This window comes from Mastomys coucha, unplaced genomic scaffold (genome assembly GCF_008632895.1).
Source record: "Mastomys coucha isolate ucsf_1 unplaced genomic scaffold, UCSF_Mcou_1 pScaffold3, whole genome shotgun sequence".
Taxonomy (NCBI): Eukaryota; Metazoa; Chordata; class Mammalia; order Rodentia; family Muridae; genus Mastomys; species Mastomys coucha.
Genome location: NW_022196909.1, coordinates 17,623,678 through 17,643,949, shown reverse-complemented (window position 1 = coordinate 17,643,949; position 20,272 = coordinate 17,623,678). Strand labels below are relative to the sequence as shown.

Here is a 20,272-nt window from a genome sequence, read left to right as displayed (position 1 = left end):
TTTTTTTAAAATACAAACAGCTGTCCTATAAGTTGGTTGAATAAAAAAGTCATGACTCAAAGACTATGTGTAACAATTACTATTCTAAGGACTGACAATTGGATCCAGGGCCTTGCACAAAACAGACAGGCACTCCTTCACTAATTCATTTCCCTAGATCTCACTAAGTTGGACTGAACTTGAACTCACCATGTATTCCAGGCTGGGTTCACAGTCCTTTCCACTCAGCCTCCTAAATTGTTAGGATTAGAGTCCTGTGCTATCAGGCCTGGTTTATAGTTATTTTTCTCCAGAGTTTTACCCATCAGAAGCTTACTCATGCCATTATCTTATAGTAAGAGTCATCAATATATGCAGCACATGATGTGAAAATGATCTCATCCGGTTCCGAATTTTATAAGATCGTTAAAAACAACACACTCGGGGCTAGAGCTACAGCTTATCTGTTAAGAGCACTAATTACTCTTGCAGAGAACCGAGGCTCAGCTCCCAGCAGTACTATAGTGTGTCACAACTATCCACAACTCCACTTCCAGGAGACCTGATGGGCATACAAATATTCAGGGAAAACACACACAAAATAAAATAAAATGAATTGAAATAAAATAAAGCTAAACATGCTCTCATACAGTAACACAAAAAAACTATTGGTGCCATTCAAGGGCTAGCTATGAGAAGTCTTCAGTACGATCGACCTGCATCAAATCAGAGTCTATACTTGTCCCTGAACACAGTAACAAGTACCTTCGTGCGCCCATCTTCTGCCTTCATTCGTACCCATGTTACTATGAACAACTACCAAGAATCTATATGTTCTTCTGGAAATGCTAGGTAAATGTTTTCCCTTCAGCACAGTGTTCCAATTTTGCCAGAACCCTTTAAAACATATCCTCAAACCATATTGGTTTGCTAGATAAGGAGACTGACGAACAGAACTTAAAATCAAAATAAAACTTGACTCAGAGTCATGACATTACAGCCAAGGATCCAGCATGCATGCGCACACTGGCCTGGCTCCAAAGCCTGAGGGCAGGAACCAGAACACTTCATCACCTCCCTCTAATGTGTCTGTAACAGAATATCCCTTTCAAGTACCAGCCTGGGTCTTCCAGCAATTGGGAAATGTGTACAGGGCAATGTTTTCAAGGTTTTCCCTGTAGAAATTAACTTCATAGGAAGGTGAATAGGACTTGAGGTCAGATGTCTGTGATGCCAACTGATGCATGAATGAGTTGGCTTCTGAAAAACTGGTGCTGTTTATCTGAAAAATCAATGTCACAGCTTCTCATAGGGCTCACGGTTGGATTCTAGAAGCATGGCTTGCATCTTTGCACCTAGCACTCTACCTGGCAAATGATATGCGGTCCTGTGTTCATAAATGTTAAGCCTACATCAAAAGGCATCTGTGTGCACACCACAGAAACTAGAAACCAATGAGCTTCAGAGAGAACAGGTACAGGAAATCCACAAGACACCTTGAGATAGTAGCTCGGTTTTATTTCTTTAGTCATCCACCCTCCATCAAATGCATGAATTTCCAAATAAAATTTAAAACTTCAGGAGCTTTGGAATATACTCATAAAAACAAACAAAACAGGTTAAAGTTATTCATTGCTTCAATTATGAATCTGAATGATAACCAGTACTATAAATGGCTTAAAAATAGCATCTAGCTTACACACAGAAAAACAAGCTGCCAAAACCATGCTGCCTTGTTAAAAATTATAAAAACCAGCCACGGTGAAACGCATCTGTAACCCCAGCACAGGAAGGAGGATTAGAAATCCAAAGCCATGATCAGATACATAAAATTGAAGCCTACTGGCTATATAAAATATTGCCTTAAATCATTTATACAATGCACAATAGCATATAATCCCTATAAGTTCATTCTATCTATCTATCTATCTATCTATCTATCTATCTATCTATCTATCTACCTACCTACCGATCAAAGCTTTCCCAACATGACTTTCTAATCTCTTGAGATTTCTATGAGTTAAAGTTAGAAAAGAAGAAGATAACAATGTAATCAAATGCCCTGAATTGAACAACACGTGTATACATATATATAATATTATGTATAATATATTTTATATATAATGGGGCAAGGGTATGAATGAATAACATAATCATGTTACTGGATTCCCAAGTCATACATAAAAATCAATTTGTTATTTTAGCTTTATAACATATAGATATATGAAAACGCAAAAACGCTTGCCATTCTATAGTCTTGCCACAGACAGCTGTGGAACCACAGGGACAAAAGACATTCAGTCTCTCCAGACACAGTGTTACAGCTCGCTGACAAGACATGAAGGTCACTTCTAAAATTTAACGGTCATCAGAGAAGCCAATGAATAGGATTGATCCCGCCCTCTTCACAGGCCCTCTTATTTGCTTCACAGCCTTTTATATACTTAATTAGGGTTCTATAGTTTGGCATTCTAAGAAGTTGGATTAAAATTTGGCTAAACCAGAGGTTGATTAGGACTTCAAACACAATGCTGAAACCCTGCAAGCGAAGAGGATACAAGGCAAATCAGACTTGAATTTGCATCGGCGTAGAGTGCATCGGCGTACACTGTACAGATGGAAACAAAGGAAGGACACAAATGTTGCAATGGCCATCCATTGTCCTGACCCAGAAAGGATGGAACTGACGCATAAGATATGCTAAAAGGCACTCACTTCCCCTTGACTCTGTGCTCACAGAAAGGATTTCTCAATTTGTACTATTCTTTTTCAGTTGGCATCAGGGCTGAGTAATTAGGCAATGTCCTTTATTGAGTGTCTGTTACTCCATGAATAATAAGATGCTAAAGGTCTCAAAGGGAAGCGGACAAGCCTATCTCTCCTTTAATCTAACAGATAATGTGTGGAAGCTTAGCAGTCCCATACACACCCTCAATGAAAGTTTATAAATACAGAACAATAAGACACTAAAGAAATGACATAGACAGCTCTATAGTTGTACTCAGTAATTTGCTTTAAAGGCTGTGTGTTTCCAAGGACGCTGGAAAGACATGATTTCCCCAGGGCAATAGGTAGATTTCATAGCTGTGTTTTTGTTAGTGGAACGATCTGAGCAAATAATACTGTTATTTACATAATCTTAAGATTTCCATGATAGACATATTAAAAAATGTCTTTTCAGAAACCTCCCCATTTTTGCCAGCCAGGTACTGTTCCTCTGCAACGTTTGTGATTTCAGTTCCACTTGCATTCCGTTCCACTCTGTAGATTGGTTTTTGTTGTTTGCTTTGGGGCAGGGTCTAATTATTGTCTCAGCTGATTTAAAACTTGCAATGTAGACAAGGCTGGCCGCTAAGTCCGGAAGCTCTGCCTGTTTCTGGTATGTGCTCTCGCACCTGGTATCCCTTTGGAAATTTTGCTTGATCCTGGCACGCCAAGAGACGCAGGGTCTGATGGTTGATCTAAAGAGACAAAACTGGGGGCAAGCCACAAGGTTCTGACGTGACTTCCTCTTCTCAAGGGTGGGACCTGGCTGAGCCAACCACTTCTATCTGAGATGGTTTTGGGGGGGGGGAGACATTTGGAGAGAATCTGGAGGCCAGATATTGCTGTAGAAGCAGCGATGTACCAATACACAAAGAAAGGTCACACACACAAAAAAATAAAAATAAAAAAATGATAAAAAAAGAAAGGTCATAAAATGGGGTCACAAAGCCAGGAATAAAATGGAGAGTCTGGAGAGAAAGGAAGAGGAGGCTGAGAGACAGAAACGAAGTGAGCACTCTCTCCTCTGTGTGGTGTCCTTGAGAGCAATGAGAGTTACAAAGGATGCTGTTGATTCCTGGATGTTGACAGACATCTTCCTCTCTTCTTTGAGGTGTGGCTTTTTTGCCTAATGAGGCTACTTGTTTCCTTCCCTTTGTGTCCTTACAGAAAAGCATATTATTTTCAGGAGTGATACACAAGGGCAGGTCATAGGCATCTCACATACCAGAAACTCAGGCCAGTTTTGACCACACTGATGTCCTCGAGTGAGCCACCTAATCTCTCGGATCCCACTTTCTGCACCCATCAGATGTGAAGGAGCAAACGTGTAGCTTCATTGGTTGTGATGCTAGCTTAAAATCATGCACGTAAAGGACATACATGCAGCCAGGCGGTGGTGGTTACATACACGTCTTTAATCCCAGCACTTGGGAAGCAGAGGCAGGCAGATTTCTGAGTTCGAGGCCAGCCTGGTCTACAGAGTGAGTTCCAGGACATCCAGAGCTACACAGAGAAACCCTGTCTCAAAAAAACCAAACAAAAACAAAAACAAAACAAACAAAAGAGCGTACGTGCCCAACACACCATGACCACTTGATGTATTTTAAGCATTATAGCCATTTGTATTTAAAAAGAGAAAATTTGTTCTTCCTAACCTCAAAGTTTGATAATTGTTCTGAGTACACAAACATAAAGGACGAATATACACAAGTCAGCTGAATCTGTATTGTGCCTGAGTTGTCTATAAATATATGCATTTGAAAATGAGCACAATTTGATATCCAAATGGCAGCTGAAAGAATGACAAAGACTTGAAATAGACCTTTCTAGAGTAGGACAATGTGGGACAGGAGGTGGCGAACCTCTAGAGACAGTCTTTAGTGGTCAGTTTCCAACTGAACTATTTGTTTCCATGAAATCTTCATTGCGCCAGGTAAGCCTGTGGAGAGCGTGTGTTCTAAGAGATTTTTGGCTTCGGATGTAGGAAGACGCTATGAATGCAAAATCCACAAGGGACCACAGGTACTTAGACAGGGTGTCTGGAGAGAACAGCTCTCATAGCATGAGGTCATCCAGAGGTTCGGGGTTAGAGGTCATCCAGAAGCAGGTAAGTGAACTAACTCCTTGGGGAGAAGGGGTCTGAGGAAGGCTAGGTCTGGTGCTTGCGGTGAAGCGTGGGAATCTCTGAACTAGAAACCTTAGAAAGGCAGAAGCAGCTGTCTATAAACAGCCAAGAGATGCTGGGTGAAGTTTCAGAAAACAAGCAAGGTGTAAGGGGCTAAATTTGCTTGATGTATTTAGAAAATAATGAGATGTGTAAAAATTTGCCTTTCATCTCAGTGGGCTCTTGAGCTAAGGGGCAGCAGCCTTATCAGTAAATAAAGAGCAAGATTAAAGAATACATTTATAAATAAATTTATAAATATTATAAATAAAGAAAAGAAAAAAAAAAGAAAGCAGCACAGGGGGCCAAACCATAAAGCCACCCTTTAGCACTTATAAGGCTGTGTGGCGCTAAAGTGATGTTCTGAAGGTTGGTAATATTCCTGTCCCTATTGTTCTAGACACTGCACAGGGCTGTGGCCTAGATGAGGTATAGGATAAGAGAACTACTTAACTTACCAATTGTTACAGCTTAGCACTACGTGCCAGTGTGGGCTGGTGGACGAGGTGGGTCTAAACATATTGGGCATTTGCACTCAAAAGCCTGTGGAAACCAGACGATAACCACGGGTGTTTCGTTTGTTGGTTGGTTGGTTGGTGTTATTATTGGAGATAAGATCTCTCACTGGAATATGGGGTTCACTGAGTACGTGAGGCTGAATGACCAGGGAGCCCGGCGAATCCTTTCATCCCTGTCTCCCCAGTGACGGGATTATGAACGCACACTATCACATCCTATCTTTTAAAGTGAGCCTTCTGAAGACGGAACTTAGGTCCTCATGTTTGCACAGCAAGCCTCTATAAGCTGAGCTATTTTCCACCCCCCCCCACTTTAAATTATGCTGAGGCTCAATTCTTTGAAAACAAAAACAAACAAGCAAACAAACCCACATAACTTAAAATCTTGCCAGTAGAATAAAACAAACAAACAAAAACAAACAAACAAAAACCAGGACTGTAATTTCGCCCAAATTTTTCCAGAAATTACTTGCATGCCTTTATAAAAATAACTCCCAGAAGGTTCATATAGAACCTCAACAGAAAAAAACGTCTTTAAGGCATTGCGTCAACATCTTCTCAGCCTTCGGTGGAAATGAGATGAGGGAGATGAAGAGCAATCTCCAGGGCAACTGAAGCATTAGTGCACCGCTGCTCTCACTTTACTTACACCACAGAAAGGAAGGTCTAGATAAGGAAGCAAGAGGCAGCCATCCAGCCAGCCCTCCTGTTTATCCTTTCCCCCATAGCTCTCTGGCAAGGCTTATCAAGCAGAAGGGGCACCAGCCAGCAGGAGACTGGGTGCAGAGGCAGCAGAGTCTTCATAGATAAACTCAGAGCAGGATGTGCAGTGAGTCTTGATCCTGTTCTCTAAGTGTCCGACCTTTTAGCTTTCTCATTCTTTAAGAAAAAAAAAAAAGGTAATCCTGGCTGCTTGTGGTGGTGCGAGTTTGAAATGATAAAATTTGGAAGGTTGAGGCAGGAGAATCACAAGTTGGGACCAGACTAGTTACAGAAGAGAAAACTCTTGTCTGGAAAGAACAAAAAACGATGAAGAATCAATTACCATACAACAACTGATGTGCTGTGGTATATGGTCTTGACTTTAGGAGAGGTCAAAGGAGAACTTTTTATGCTTTCTGCTCAATTTTGCTGTGAATCTAAAATGGCTATTTTATGTGGGGTGGTAATGAATCTCCTTGAGACCTGACTAGTCCATGCCATTCTCTGGACAGGCTCCCCCTTTAGTCACTTGCGCCAGCTTCTCACCCTGTTCCTTGGCTTCTGGAGCCGAGCAGAGATAAGAAAGAAAGGTCCAGGAAAAGCAAGCAGGCGTTGAGGAAGCTCGGAGCCAGGGTTGCCAGGACAAATGAAGGAGAAGTAAATTAATGGGACAGAAAAGAAAAGAGGCCAATGTCGCTTAGAGGTGACGGAATGCAGAGTGTGGTATGACTCTGCACTGTCACTGCAGGCCTACAGTCTATCATGGTTACATCCAGAAGCACTCAGCACCCTCACTGAACAGGTACAAAGATGATGCCGATGAGTCCTGAGAAGGCTCTCCACTAGAGAGGTCCGCATGCCTGTCACCTTCCAACAGTTATCATGCTATACAGAGGAAACCCCTTTCTGGCCAAGGGTAGTTTCCAATTTTACCCTGCATTAAATTAAAACACTTATTCAGATGCTGTGTTCAATTTCTCTTTGAAATTCTGAAATACATTAACTGTCTCTCCCTTTCCCCAAGGCTACTAAAATCTTCTATTTTCAAGGTTCTCTTTACCAATATAACAATGGCAGTTCAGCTTACTGAGGACCTGGTGATGCCAGGGCAATGGAGACTGAGGTTTCAAGACTGAAGAAACACAGTAACTTCACACAAAAAAATGTATACATATTACGCTAAAAAAAGAAAATGTTGTTTGTCAGAATTCAATTGAACCTTAACCAAGAGTGCTGTTTTACTGATGTCGGGAGGAATAAAACTCAACTTAGTTTCCCCTTCAAGAGCCCAAGCTTGTTACCCCCTGCCCGGCTTCATATCAAGAAAGATGCTAAAATCAAAGGACCAGGCAAGATAGAATGATCTCCTCCAGGACAACGAGGTATGATGGGAATGAGGCAAGATTCAGGCAAAGGCTCTGGCTTAAGCCACTTAAACACACTACGCTGGGGCTGGCTGGATCAGTTAGTAAAGGGCTTGCCATACAAACACGAGGCTCAAGTTTAACTCCCAGCACCCACATAAAAAAACTCAGGCATGTCCGACACATTTGGAATCTTACAAGGCAGAGGGAGGCTGGACTAACCAAATGCCTGAGCTCCAGACCAATGAGGCATCTTATCTTCACACACTAAGCAAGGTTGGGGCTTCCTGAGCAACACAAGCAGGTAAGATCTGGCCTCCACTCACAAATGCCCACAAGTGCATGATCACCTGAACACACATGTACTGCCACAGACATGTGCACCTACACATACATGTACCTTTCCACACATCTGCTCCTGTACCCACACCAGCACTAGGCTAAAAGTTAGCCCAGGCCCAGCAGTTTATACTTTAGCCTCAGGTTTACAGGCACAGGGTTAGAGCAGATGGCTCCGTTCTTGATTCTGTGGGTCTGCAACTTTCCACGGTCCACGGAGTAAGTTTCATTTGCTTCGAGCCTAGGCTGTCCATGGTGCCACCTCCCTAAACTGCTCTGGCTCTTACTGTGGGCTCTTTTTTTCCTATAAATTAGTCAAGTCCTTCAGATCTGGCACGTTTGCAATAACTGTGCAGACTTCAGACGGCAATTCCCCTTGCTGTGGATGAGTAGCAGTTTCACAGTTTAGATAGCATTTAGGCTTTTAAACCGTCTGTTCTACAAATAAAACCTCAAGAGCCGTCATCGCTGTGGGTTTCAGAGTTGGAGAGCTGGGAAGGAGGAAGTGAGTAAGCTTTGTCACACACCTACCGCACTGAACTGAGAGGCACTTGACTGAATTTGGCTCACAGGAGCCTCACCACACACACCCTGCATAGTCTTCCTTCTTAGGGCTGCAGTAGCTGAGGCCCCAGCACGGCACAGCACAAAGGAAGGTGAAGGCTGTGAACCTCACCCTTTTCCAGAGCTGCTGAGCCATCCAGTTGTCCCCCGACACAAGAGGAGGCTCTCTTCTGGGGTCCAGGGGGCATGAGACCCCATACTGTATCAGCTTGCAAGCTGTGGCTGTAGGAAAGAGCCTTGTCTCTCAGCCCTCCCCTTCCTGATTTGAAGCTTTCAACTCTCAGGATGCACACACACACACACACACACACACACACACACACACACACACACACACCTTCCATTCCAACACTTGGTTCCAGCTCCATACCAGAAACCTCTTGGCCTGGCCCTGTGCTACTTAGGCACACTAAACGTCCTCGACACCAGCAGGCTTGGCAATGGATTTAAAGAAAAACAGGAATCCGCCCCCATGCCAAGCTTCTGACTGCCCACTGTGGTACAGTTCCTTCAGCTATGCTATTTCCTGAGGTTTCTTACCACCTTCAGGGCAACGTCTACTAGTCTTGTTTTTATTTTTTCTACAGGACTCTACGTCCTTTTCCTGTTGGCCATGGGCACCCTTTGCATCTTCCTGCAGCCGCCTCTGCTCAGGTTGACTTGCATGGGGGGGAAATTTTCTTCAGATTTCTATATCCTGACTAGTTTCCAGCCAACTTTAATAGACTTTTTTCTTTTTCAGGCAGCAGAAGATATATAAAGTAGTAGTGATTATTTAATATAACTGCATGAATCTTAAATGGGTTAATGTGCATTAATTCCCCTGGGAAACGGAAGTGGTTAGCTTCTAGCAACAGCAATTTCTTTAGAAAAAAAAAAAAAACGATAAAGCCAGTTTGAAAAAGTAAAGGAGAGAATCCTAGTAATCACTATTTATGCAGGAGAGATGTCTGGTGGCTTCGAGAAATATCTCCATCTCTTAAGAAAAAAAACAAAACAAAACAATGTATAGCATTCTAGAAAAAAAAAGGTCTACGCACATTTGAGGGCTCTCTTTATAATAAACTTCTAATGCTATTTTATAAAATTTTTAAGAGACTTCAAGGCATTAACAAAAAATAAGTATACAAACAAGCAAGGTAAAACAAAGCAAAACAAAATACACAAGAACTAAAAAGAAAAGAAAAAATAATTGAGTACCATACAAGTAAATTCTTTAAAAATATTCAAAGGATAATAATGTATCACCTTCAAAGTTAAGAGACATTAGCAACTGTCTTGTTCGTGTGTGAATGTCTCGTAAATTCTTTTGGAGCAAAGCACAGCTGCCGGAAATAGTTTCTTTATATGACATAATTGGGGCTGTCACTCACGCTATTTCCTGTCCAAATACCTGCCCATAGCTTAATGACCTTGCTCTCTTTATACAAAGATTGCCACTTGAGTTGAAAGGTTTACTCTTGGGGCCTTTGGTCTCTTTATCTAGTTGACTTTTAATTGACACTAAAAGCATGCTCATTAGTTTAGCCAAGCTAACGCCTTTGTAATCAATGGAAGGCCAGGAAGGTGTCCATTTGTGGGCCAGGGCACCAACTGGTCTTCATTATCTGTTTCCTACACTAAGACCTAGGACGGCTTGTGGGAAGGGTCAGCCACTGATGATCTTCCCTTTTATCAATCATAGAAATTGGCATCCCATAATGCTCCTTCTCAATTCTAAAATCTAAAATTAATTCTTTCATAAGCACTATCTTCATAGCAAAAAATAATTTATTATTTTTTTAGTTCTTGAATTTGTAATACAAGTGGAAGTCTAGCGGTTGGAGAGATGGCTTAGCCAGTGAAGTGTTGGCCATGCAAGAGTGAAGACCTGATTTTAGACCATGGGTATTTGTGACCTTACTTAGCATGAGAGTTGGAGGATGGGGTATGGGAAGGCAGGAGCACCCTAGGAGCTTGCTTAACATCCAGTCCAAGCAATCAGTGGGCACCAGGTCTAACTGAGAAATTATGTTTCAAAACATAGGCAAAGAGTGATCTAGAAAGACAGCCGGTGTGGGCCTCTGTCCTCCCCACAAATATGCATGAACACCTGCACGCACATATGTCCTTATATGGTAACACACACATGAACATATGCTCAACCACTTCCAACATGCATGCCATTGTGCAACCCTCAAGACGTTAATTGGTTTTTTTTTTCCAGCAATGACACACAATTTTTATTTTTTTGCAAGACTGAAATATTTAGGTCAGGAATATTGCTCAATGGTAGGGCTCTTGCTTGGTATGTACAAGGTCCTGGGTTGATTCTGAGTACTTGAGACTCCTAAGACATTCATACCCACATTGCTCTTCCTGCATACAGGTACACACACACACACACACACACACACACACACACACACACACACACACACTGAAATATGTGGTTTTTTAAAAAGGAATGTGTTTGTGGGTTTGTCAAGTTCATAGAGACTAACCTTTTGTTCATTTAGATTCCTTTTTAAATTTTACAAATACTAGGAAGTCATTGGTACTACTGAGAACAGTTATTAACAGTAGAGTTACTAGTGATAAAAACAGACATCAATGAAAAATAACTTGAAATTTAATTTTAAAAATCCTATAATTAACTTGACTATAAAATAACAAACAAAAAACCCGGCCCAGTTAGCCGCAGAGAATCAAAGTCTGCTTTTTTGCTACCAAAAAGAAAAGGGTACATGCATCCTTTATTTCTTTCTCTCAGTGTTTTATGTTTTAACTAAATGAAGAGGATTTTTTTTTAGAGCAATTTTATGGTCATAGCAATACTAAGCAGAAAAGCACACAGCTCCCAAATGCCTCCCTTATAACCAGCATACAACCACTGCAAGATCAACCCCATGCAGAGAGAGGTACGAGCATTACAAGTGATGAGCCTACAATTATATACCATCAGCACCCAACGTCTGTGGTTTACATTAGGATTCCTTCTGTGAATATGTTCTGGCTTCATGTGTTTACTACTACATATAAGTATTCCCATTGACCCAAGATCCTCTGCTGGGCCTGTTATCTCTTCTGCTCCCGGAGCCCTAGACCCACCACTGCCTTCAGTGTTGTCCTGTTCAGAATCATCAACAACTCTGAAGGGCTTCTTTCACTTGTCACACATGCTTAGTTACTGCTACTGCTGGGTGGTTCAGTTCTTTTTAAGATTGAATATCTACTAACGTCTACAGTCGGTATCAGCCATACTTTACCCCAGATACCTACTGAAAGATATCCTGGTTGCTTCCTGGCTTTGTTAGACAAAAATAAAAGTTGTTATTAAGAGCGGAGTCATAGGGCAGAAGCATTTTTCAGATTCACAGCAGAAATCAGAATTCTCTGAAGCAAAGGATTACAAACTATAACTAATATGTTAAAATAGATTGGTTATAAAATGTCAAATATGTTAGGAAGCTTGGTTATTTTAGTTTGAGAAACAATTATTCTCCAAACTGTTTATTATTAATAAAATATTTATTATTTTCCTTGAATCCATATCATAATCTATATGCTACATTTAACAGTTTTAAAAATTATTATCTGAATAGAAAATAAAATGCATTAAAAATAAGTATTTAAAAATCACTTACCAAATATAGTATAAATGTATTATAACTATAATTTCTGATTCCAAAATATGATCAATGGAGTAGTAATGGATACTATAAAACATAACACCCTTAACTAGCGTACCCCAAAGGGGTTTCTGTATCACCTTTACAATAAACATGGCCAGTGTGCACTGAACATTACATGACAAGAATCACATGAAGCATTCTTTCTTCTGTTCTTCACAACACATCCAGGAAGGAAATCAACAGGTTAAGTCAAGGCCACACCTCTAGCACATTTGGAAGTCTACTCCGAATTCTGACTGACCCCTACACCTGCAATTTGTTCACAGTCCTAAGGCAGACCTCCCAAATGATGTGATGGTATGATGCTGCTACATACTGCTTTATGTTTTTGTTACCCTAGTTATTCTGGAGGAAATGTAACATTTAAGAGACTTTCTTGGTTTCAAAGACATTGTGGATAGAGAAACATTAAACCCATTGATGGATTAAGGAAAATAAAGTGAGCACAGGTCACCTCACGTACACTGAAAAAAAGAAAAACTCTCATTACACAGACTTCAACAGCAAAAAACAAAAAAAAATCTTCCTTGAAAAATATTTGTGCATTGTGCATTTGTATGTGGACACTTTACCTGTTTATTTCATAATCTTTATTCTTCATTTTTTACAGGTGACATTTTATCACCAACATAACGTCCTGAACTTTTCATTTTGTGGCTGCGAGAGGGAGAGGGAGGAAGGGAGGAAGGGAAGGAGAGAGAGAGAGGGAGGGAAGGAGGGAGGGAGGGAGAGAGAGAGAGAGAGAGAGAGAGAGAGAGGCAAAGAGAGACAGACAGAGAGACAGAGAAATAGAGAAAGAAAAACACAGTGAGAGAAACATTGCCTTTTACTGTAATCTACATATTAGTGTAAAAATTGATCCCAAGTCAGTGACATCCGATTTGATAATCCATATTAAAAATAATAAACTAAGCTGGGCAGTGGTGGCGCACGCCTTTAATCCCAGCACTTGGGAGGCAGAGGCAGGTGGATTTTCTGAGTTCAAGGCCAGCCTGGTCTACAGAGTGAGTTCTGTGTCAGCCAGGGTTACTATACAGAGAAACTCTGTCTCGAAAAACCAAAATAATAATAATAATAATAATAACGATAATGATAATAATGATAAACTATATGTTATTTTTCAAAGCCTCACTAATTTTAAGATTTCTGTTGTTATTGAGATTATTGAAAATGGTAAATTATTTTGGATGACATCATTTTTAAGGGAAGCACTAACAATTAATGCACTTATGTCATATTTACCTTATAAATGGTCATTTCTTGGGATTAAAGTTTGTAGGAGATATTCTTTGAGTAATTGTAGAATTTTTTTTTCAAACCTGAAAAATGCATTACTGTAAACATTCTCTTAGAGCTTTAAGATATGACAAAGCTTATTTAGGAGAAAATCATCCCTCATTTTACTTCTGCTGGATGGAGGGTAGCCAGCATTAAGTATATGCCAGATTCATGGACCTGTTAAAATAGACTGCACTGCTTCATATTAGCTCTGCGTGCAGCTCTTTCCAATTTTGCTCTGCTTAAAATGAGACAAAGATTCCAGAAAATTTAAAAAAAAAGAAAATATAACACATTTGTCAGGAGATGCCAAATTAGTGTGCGTGTGTGTATGCCCACACACACACTCTTCACCTATTGCAGATAAGTATGGTTTGATCACCAATGGCTTCTATCCATTGCTTATGCCCTGAGCGGAACAGGAGCTGCAAAAGCTAAGATTTCCTTCTTAACCTCTCTGGAGCTAGAGGTTCTAGCCCTGGGCTATTTGCCAAGGTCTGCAGGTGTTTTATTTCATTTTCCCTGAAACCAGACTGATGCAGATTTGATATGCCATCACACTGACTGCCCAGCTCCTAGGCAGCAAAAGGGTGCCCAAAGACAGAGGAATTGCAGTGGCAGCATCACAAGTTCAAATAAAGGCTCCTTCGTTACTATCAAGTTTTAAGTACCAGTCCTTTGGATTTCTGTAAAATTTGAGTGGCCAGGTCAAACTGCACTTTATACCACACCCCCTATTTGGAAAGACAGGAAATTTTTCACTGCCATTATTTCTGGAAATGTTATTTGTTGACTAAAACTATTTGTAAGGTTTCAGTTGTATAACAATAAGAAGTCTGATTTGCCAGACAAATTTTGGTGGCTGATCAAGTTTGAAATGACCTACGTGTGGAGCTTGAGAAACATCTGATTTAATGAAGGGGTATGAAGTTGAATTCACTCAGTAAATAGCATGGAACAAGTTTAGCAGTTTCCTCTACTTTGTTGAAAAAAAGAAATACATAGTCAAAAATGGAATAAATTACTGAAGAAAATCCTGTTATCAAAGATACAGGCTATGTCATATTTGGGGGATGAAAACCTCAAATGATAACTAAATCATTTTGTGTACTGTAATCTACCTACACTGATAGTAACAACTGAAATACCCCCTATTGCAACCTGTTTTGATACACAGTGTTAGCCTCATGGAAAGAAAACAAGTTAAGTTTTTAAATAGTATTTCTAGAACTGGGGAGATGGCTTAAAGAGTCCAGGGCATAAAGAGCTTGCTGTGGACATGTGAGGATAAAAACTCAGAACCCCAGAACTCACATAAAAATGTATGTGGGTATGGACACCTACTCGAGGTCTTAGTAAAGGACGTGGGAAATGGGAAAGCCCCAGAGCTGGGCCAGACTCATCCAGCTGGCAGCTAGTGTGTCAGGAAGGCCCTACCTCAATACACAAAAAGATGAATCATGGAGGAGGACACCTGGAGACAACCTCAGGTCTCCACACCATACATACACTCCTACATGTGCACCTACACATACACATGTAACACACACACACACACACACACATCACACACATAAACACACCTATGTTCATCCAAGCACACCACACACATATATATGCAACAAATATTTTTAGAACACTGTACTTCTACTTAGTAAAACTGGTAGCATTAGTTGTAATATTGAATTTTCTCTATTCTCATGAATGTGGTACCAGAGTTACAATTTCTCTTTCTCAAAGACGCAACACTTCTCTCCCACATACACATGTGAAAGGAGAAAACTTCCTCCCCAAAGTTTTATTTTAAGCACACTATGTATTATTTAAAAAAGGCCAGTAGACTTTCAATGTCACACTGTTGATTTCCATATAAACCGACACTCTCAGACTTTGCGTTTTCATTGTTTGAATGATATTTGTATTCCATATCCTTCATTTCTGGAAGCAGTACTGTTGTTCCAAACAGAGAAATATGACCTTCTACTACCGACAGACTCTCCCTTCCCAGCACTGAATATAAAACATTGTCCTTGGCTTAGGAAATCCAACTTGGACTTAAAATACCTTTGTTTAAAATGTTCCTTTGTAGCAGTTGAGTATTTTTTTTTTCTACCAGGAAACTGTCAGAATCTATGAGGGCCAACCTCCTTTCTTGGTCCCAGCTGAAGTCACATTCCCAGGAACTAAGTGCTCACCTGGGAACTTCACTGACAAGTCACCTAAAACCTAAAGTCCAATGGATTGAACACATGATCCACAAATGATTCCACTGGGCCATGGTGCAGTTTTGTTACAGGGCCCTCTGCCTGCCCCCACCCCCCGACTGCAGAGGCTGGCAGAACATGTTCTTATAGAAAGAGACAGACCTCACATTCATCCGCCAGGTAAACAGTAAATCCCCAGAGAGACTGAGATGTGGCAGAGTGGACCCTCCTGAACACCAGACTTTTGAGGCCAGATCTCATCTTTCCCGAGATGCCAGGGTACTCCGCCGTCCATTCTGCCACGTCTTCGAAACACCTCCCTCCAGGGGTTGAGCGTTTGTTCCTCTCCTACAGGCCTGTGGTGCGCAGCTGTGTGCCTGAGATCTCTTAGCATCACCAAGTGCAGCAACTCCGGACGTGCTTCCTCCTTTTCCTGCTCCCTGACTTGAAGCATCTGGGGGTATTGAATTGTACTCAGTGTGGACTCATGATTACAGGCTCCATCTGAATGGTCATTGCTGAAACCCGTATCTCAAGTCTCATCTCAGAAGTACTTGTAACCAGCAACCTCTTATAATAGGGGCTGTCTTTCTACTGCAGTCTCTTTCACGGGCCACTGTGGCCCATGGCACAGACTCTCATGATAAAATGTCATTATAGACACTCAGAGGAGAGAAGTTACTCAGGGCCTGTGATGGTGGCTGCCAGACCATCCCACCTGTAAGATTTACTACTACAGCAGAGCATATTTAATGCTGCCTCATTGCAATGTAAGGTCTTTCTTCCCCCAGATCAATGAATTCTGGATGGTGGTACTCTAGTAGATTCCCTAACGTTCCCTGTTGAAGCTGAGCTATTTTCATAAAGGTGCTGAATGATGACATAGTGAATGAAGACCGGATATCAAGATTCGGGAAGGCCTTGACTGGTTTTCAGGTTCCCTGTGGCCGGATCGTTGATCTACAGCTCAAGCTCGCAGTTGAGTGTGTGGCAAGGTGGCCACTGACAGAAGACGCTCATTTTAGTAGCCAGAGATCCTGGGAAACAAGTAGGCTTGGCACAGATCCTTGGAAGACGCTCAGTACATTTATTTATGCCTGAACCTTCTTAATCACCCAGTCTACGAGGAAGTAGTTATCACTTTATCTTCAATTTGGAGTGTCACAAAACCACACTAGAGACCCTGAACAAGGAACATGTTACAGAATGTAAGTATGCCTGTTTTCCTCAGCTAACCCTGATATTGCAATATAGTAGAAATTTTCTGAAATTAAGAAATGTTTTATTCTTTTTAAATTAAGTGGCTGATCTATTATCCTTTATGATCTAGATTCAAAATTGTAAATAATGCTCTACAAAGCGCCGCACGTTGGTCCTCTGAAATGGCACAACACTTTCCTTCTGAGGATATTTCTGTAAGCCAAGAATGTGCTAGATATCATAAAAGTCCTATTACTTTATAACCATAAACTTATATATATTATATTAACAGTTCACAACTACCACAGAGTCAATCATTGGGCATGTCTGGTCACCTAGCTGATGCCTAGCGCATCAGGCTTCTTTTGGATCTGTCACATATATTGAAGTGCAAGTAACCGTTTGTGTGTGTGTGTGTGTGTGTGTGTGTGTGTGTGTGTGTCTGTGGTTCTTAGTTTCCTCAAGTAGATGACAGGATGGAAGATAATATCTGGTAGGTTTTTTAACCACCCTCCTCAGACACTGGTCCACCAGGTGCACCCAACCGTTTGACACTGCAACACAACAAAGTGATTACATTTTACAATGGAACACTCTAGAACGTCACAACTGGATAAGGACCTCCAAAGGCTATGTAATTCATGGGTGGCAGATCGGATATGCCTGAACCACTTCTCTGTGCCCTATGGCGTGGCAGGGGTTGATGATGAACTGACCAGTCATCTAGAAGACAAAGCTATGAGCACAAGAATGCATGAGTGGGGCGGGAGATTGTGGAGTAGCACGAACATCCAAACCTGAGGTAGAGGTGATAGGTCAACTTGGCAGGTCGGGAAGATGGGTGAGAGACGCAATGAGTAGAAAAGGACACAGCTGAAGATGGCTCCCACTCATTAGATAAGCCTGTGGTGTAAGGGGGCATGGAGACAGCAAACACAAGCCTTATGCAATATTTAGAAAGTAGTAATGAACTTGGCGAAACGCTCCTGGCCTCGTAAATCGTGTACTACACCCTAGCTCTACGTCACCATCCTGCTAGCTTATGATAGTCACCTTGACTATAGCACAAATCAGAGTGACAGTGAGTTCTCAAATCCAATTCATCTTCTTCCTTACGGTCCTCAGAGGAAAGCTCACTGGAAGATTACGAAATTAAGAAAAACAGACACTCCACTCAGTGTTTCTCAGGAGCAGAGTATTCTAACCCCTCTATGTGCATTCAAGAGATGAAATATACTCCTGACTATGCTATCTGTGTTACATATAAAATTAGCTACACAGAGGAAATCGTTCTCTTAGTCACAAAAAAGGGTTGGTTTTTTTTTTCCATCTTCTAATTTTTATCCTAGGACTCAATGCTTCGTGACTTTAGGTGTGAATATCCTCACTATTCAAAATTACTCAGGATACCTACACATATTATTTTCAAAGTACTTTTAATAACTAAAAGCATAGTAACAACGTGCTGGCTTATAACAAGGTTTCTCAATCTCACAAGTCAAATGTCAGTAAGACATTGAGATTTCTCAATGTCAGTAAGAAACCTCAATGTCTTACTGACATTTGATCTGATGTAAGTCATTGTTTTGTTTTGTTTGTGTGTATTCAGTGGTAGGGGTGACCAGCAGGCTTATGTAATTTCACATGATTTGATTACCAGCCTCCCTGACCTCTGCAGGGTAGATGTCTATATCCCATCCAATCATGTCTACAACTGTTATATACAGGCATTGTCAAAAGTAATCTGGGGTCAAAATTAGCCCTTGTTGAAAGACAAAGCTATATAATAATATATAGTACTAGCTACATTTCTAAGCACTGGTAAGTACTGTGTTTGTACACACTCATAATTCATATTAAGAATAGCTGGATAAAATAAGGCCTATATTTTCTTCTGTTTTACAGGCAAGAAACCAGATTATCAGACACACACATGGCAGACAGGGAACCAAGTTCAAGGAGTCCTACTCCAGAACGTGTGCTCCTGACCTCTCCATTACCTACTAGGCAGGAGAAGAACCACAGATCAGAAGTACTGCTCAGTTCTGGCACCTTCATAGCCCTAAGAACACAAATATGAAGAGCATAAGTACAACAAGGTATTGTATCATAATCACTCAGAGAGGGTTCCTGGGTGCTCAAGAGATGGCTCAGCGGCTAAGAGCGTGGACTGCTTTCCCAGAGGTCCCGAGTTCAATTCCCAGCAACCACATGGTGGCTCACAACCATCTGTAATAGGATCCGATGCCCTCTTCTGGTGGGTTTGAAGACAGCTGCAGTGTACTCATATAAATGAAATAAATAATTCTTTTAAAAAAGAAAAAGAAAGAAAAGAAAGGCTTCCTGACAATCTGAAGAGGTCACAAGTTATTCTCTCTCTACTCATCTTCTTTATATGTGGACAATCTCTGTTTTCCTTCCTGGTACATAAAGTAGTGTCCATTGGCAAGAGAAAGGGACTCCTTCAAGGTGAGCTTTTTGGATTTGGGTCCCTCCTACCTATAACTAAAGTCACAAAACAGCTCTTGGATAATATCTTATTTGGGTTGAGCACAAATCACAGATAGAGGCTACAAAGTCAGTCACTTAAGCCACTGACTGAACCTGACTTCCTATAAGTCCTTAGACAAAGTAACCACAAGGAGTAGCCCTTGATGACACTGTAATCCTTAGACCGGGAACTGGCAGAGGAGAGCAAACTTCTCTGTGGATAATTAAGCTGACCTGAACACAAAGAGATGATCCTGGAGTATGCTGCGAAGCCTACACTAATCACAGAAGCCCTTCAAAACTGAGAGCGGGCTTCAGCAGGGTCCAAGGGATGCAGAAGGGAAAGTCACCGCTAATCTGAGGCTGGACTCCATAGGATTGTTGAGGTTTGGAAACAGAAGGGGACGCTCTTGTCTGCAACTCCCGCACGACTGGAAAATGTGTGCTGATGTGACACAGACCCTGGCTACAGAAAGGTGTGAAGCATCCCATTATTTTTAAGGGATTTAAAGTGCACGATGATGACTACAGTTAACAATGATTGTGCTGTCCACACAAAGTTCTAAATCACCTCTTAGTCGCTCCCATCGCATTTAGAACAAGCTCAGATATGCTTTTAGGCAGAGTCACTTGCCTCATCTCCAACTGAGAAGCCAGGTCAGATGTCTTCTTGCCTGGAGCCTTAAGAGAACTTGTGTAGTGAAGGCAAGCAAGCCATTCTTACCGCGTCGGTTCCTCGATGTGTTGCCACAGTGACAGAATGCCCACACCACACAACAGGCTCAAGACAAGGAGGCGAGTAATTGACTTGTCAACTGCTATGCCAGGTAGGTGGTCATCACAGCAGACTGGGGCTTAGCTCCTTGGTCTTTCGAACTCTTAATCTATTTCCTGAGATGGGTATTAGTATGTATGACTTTACAGATGAGACGCTCAGGTTCAGTGGCATCACGAAGTGCACAGGGCTAGAGTACTAATAAGAGACAGAGCCAAGGATGAGCTTTGTATCCCACTGCCTGTGCGTGTGCTG

The 20,272-nt window shown here is 41.3% G+C and overlaps 1 protein-coding gene across 2 annotated transcripts in view; it reads right to left on the bottom strand.

The window, feature by feature from the left end:
* The window catches only part of Man1a1 (mannosidase alpha class 1A member 1), a 177,458-nt gene that overhangs the window by 131,535 nt on the left and 25,651 nt on the right, over positions 1-20,272 (bottom strand). The window lies entirely within an intron of this gene.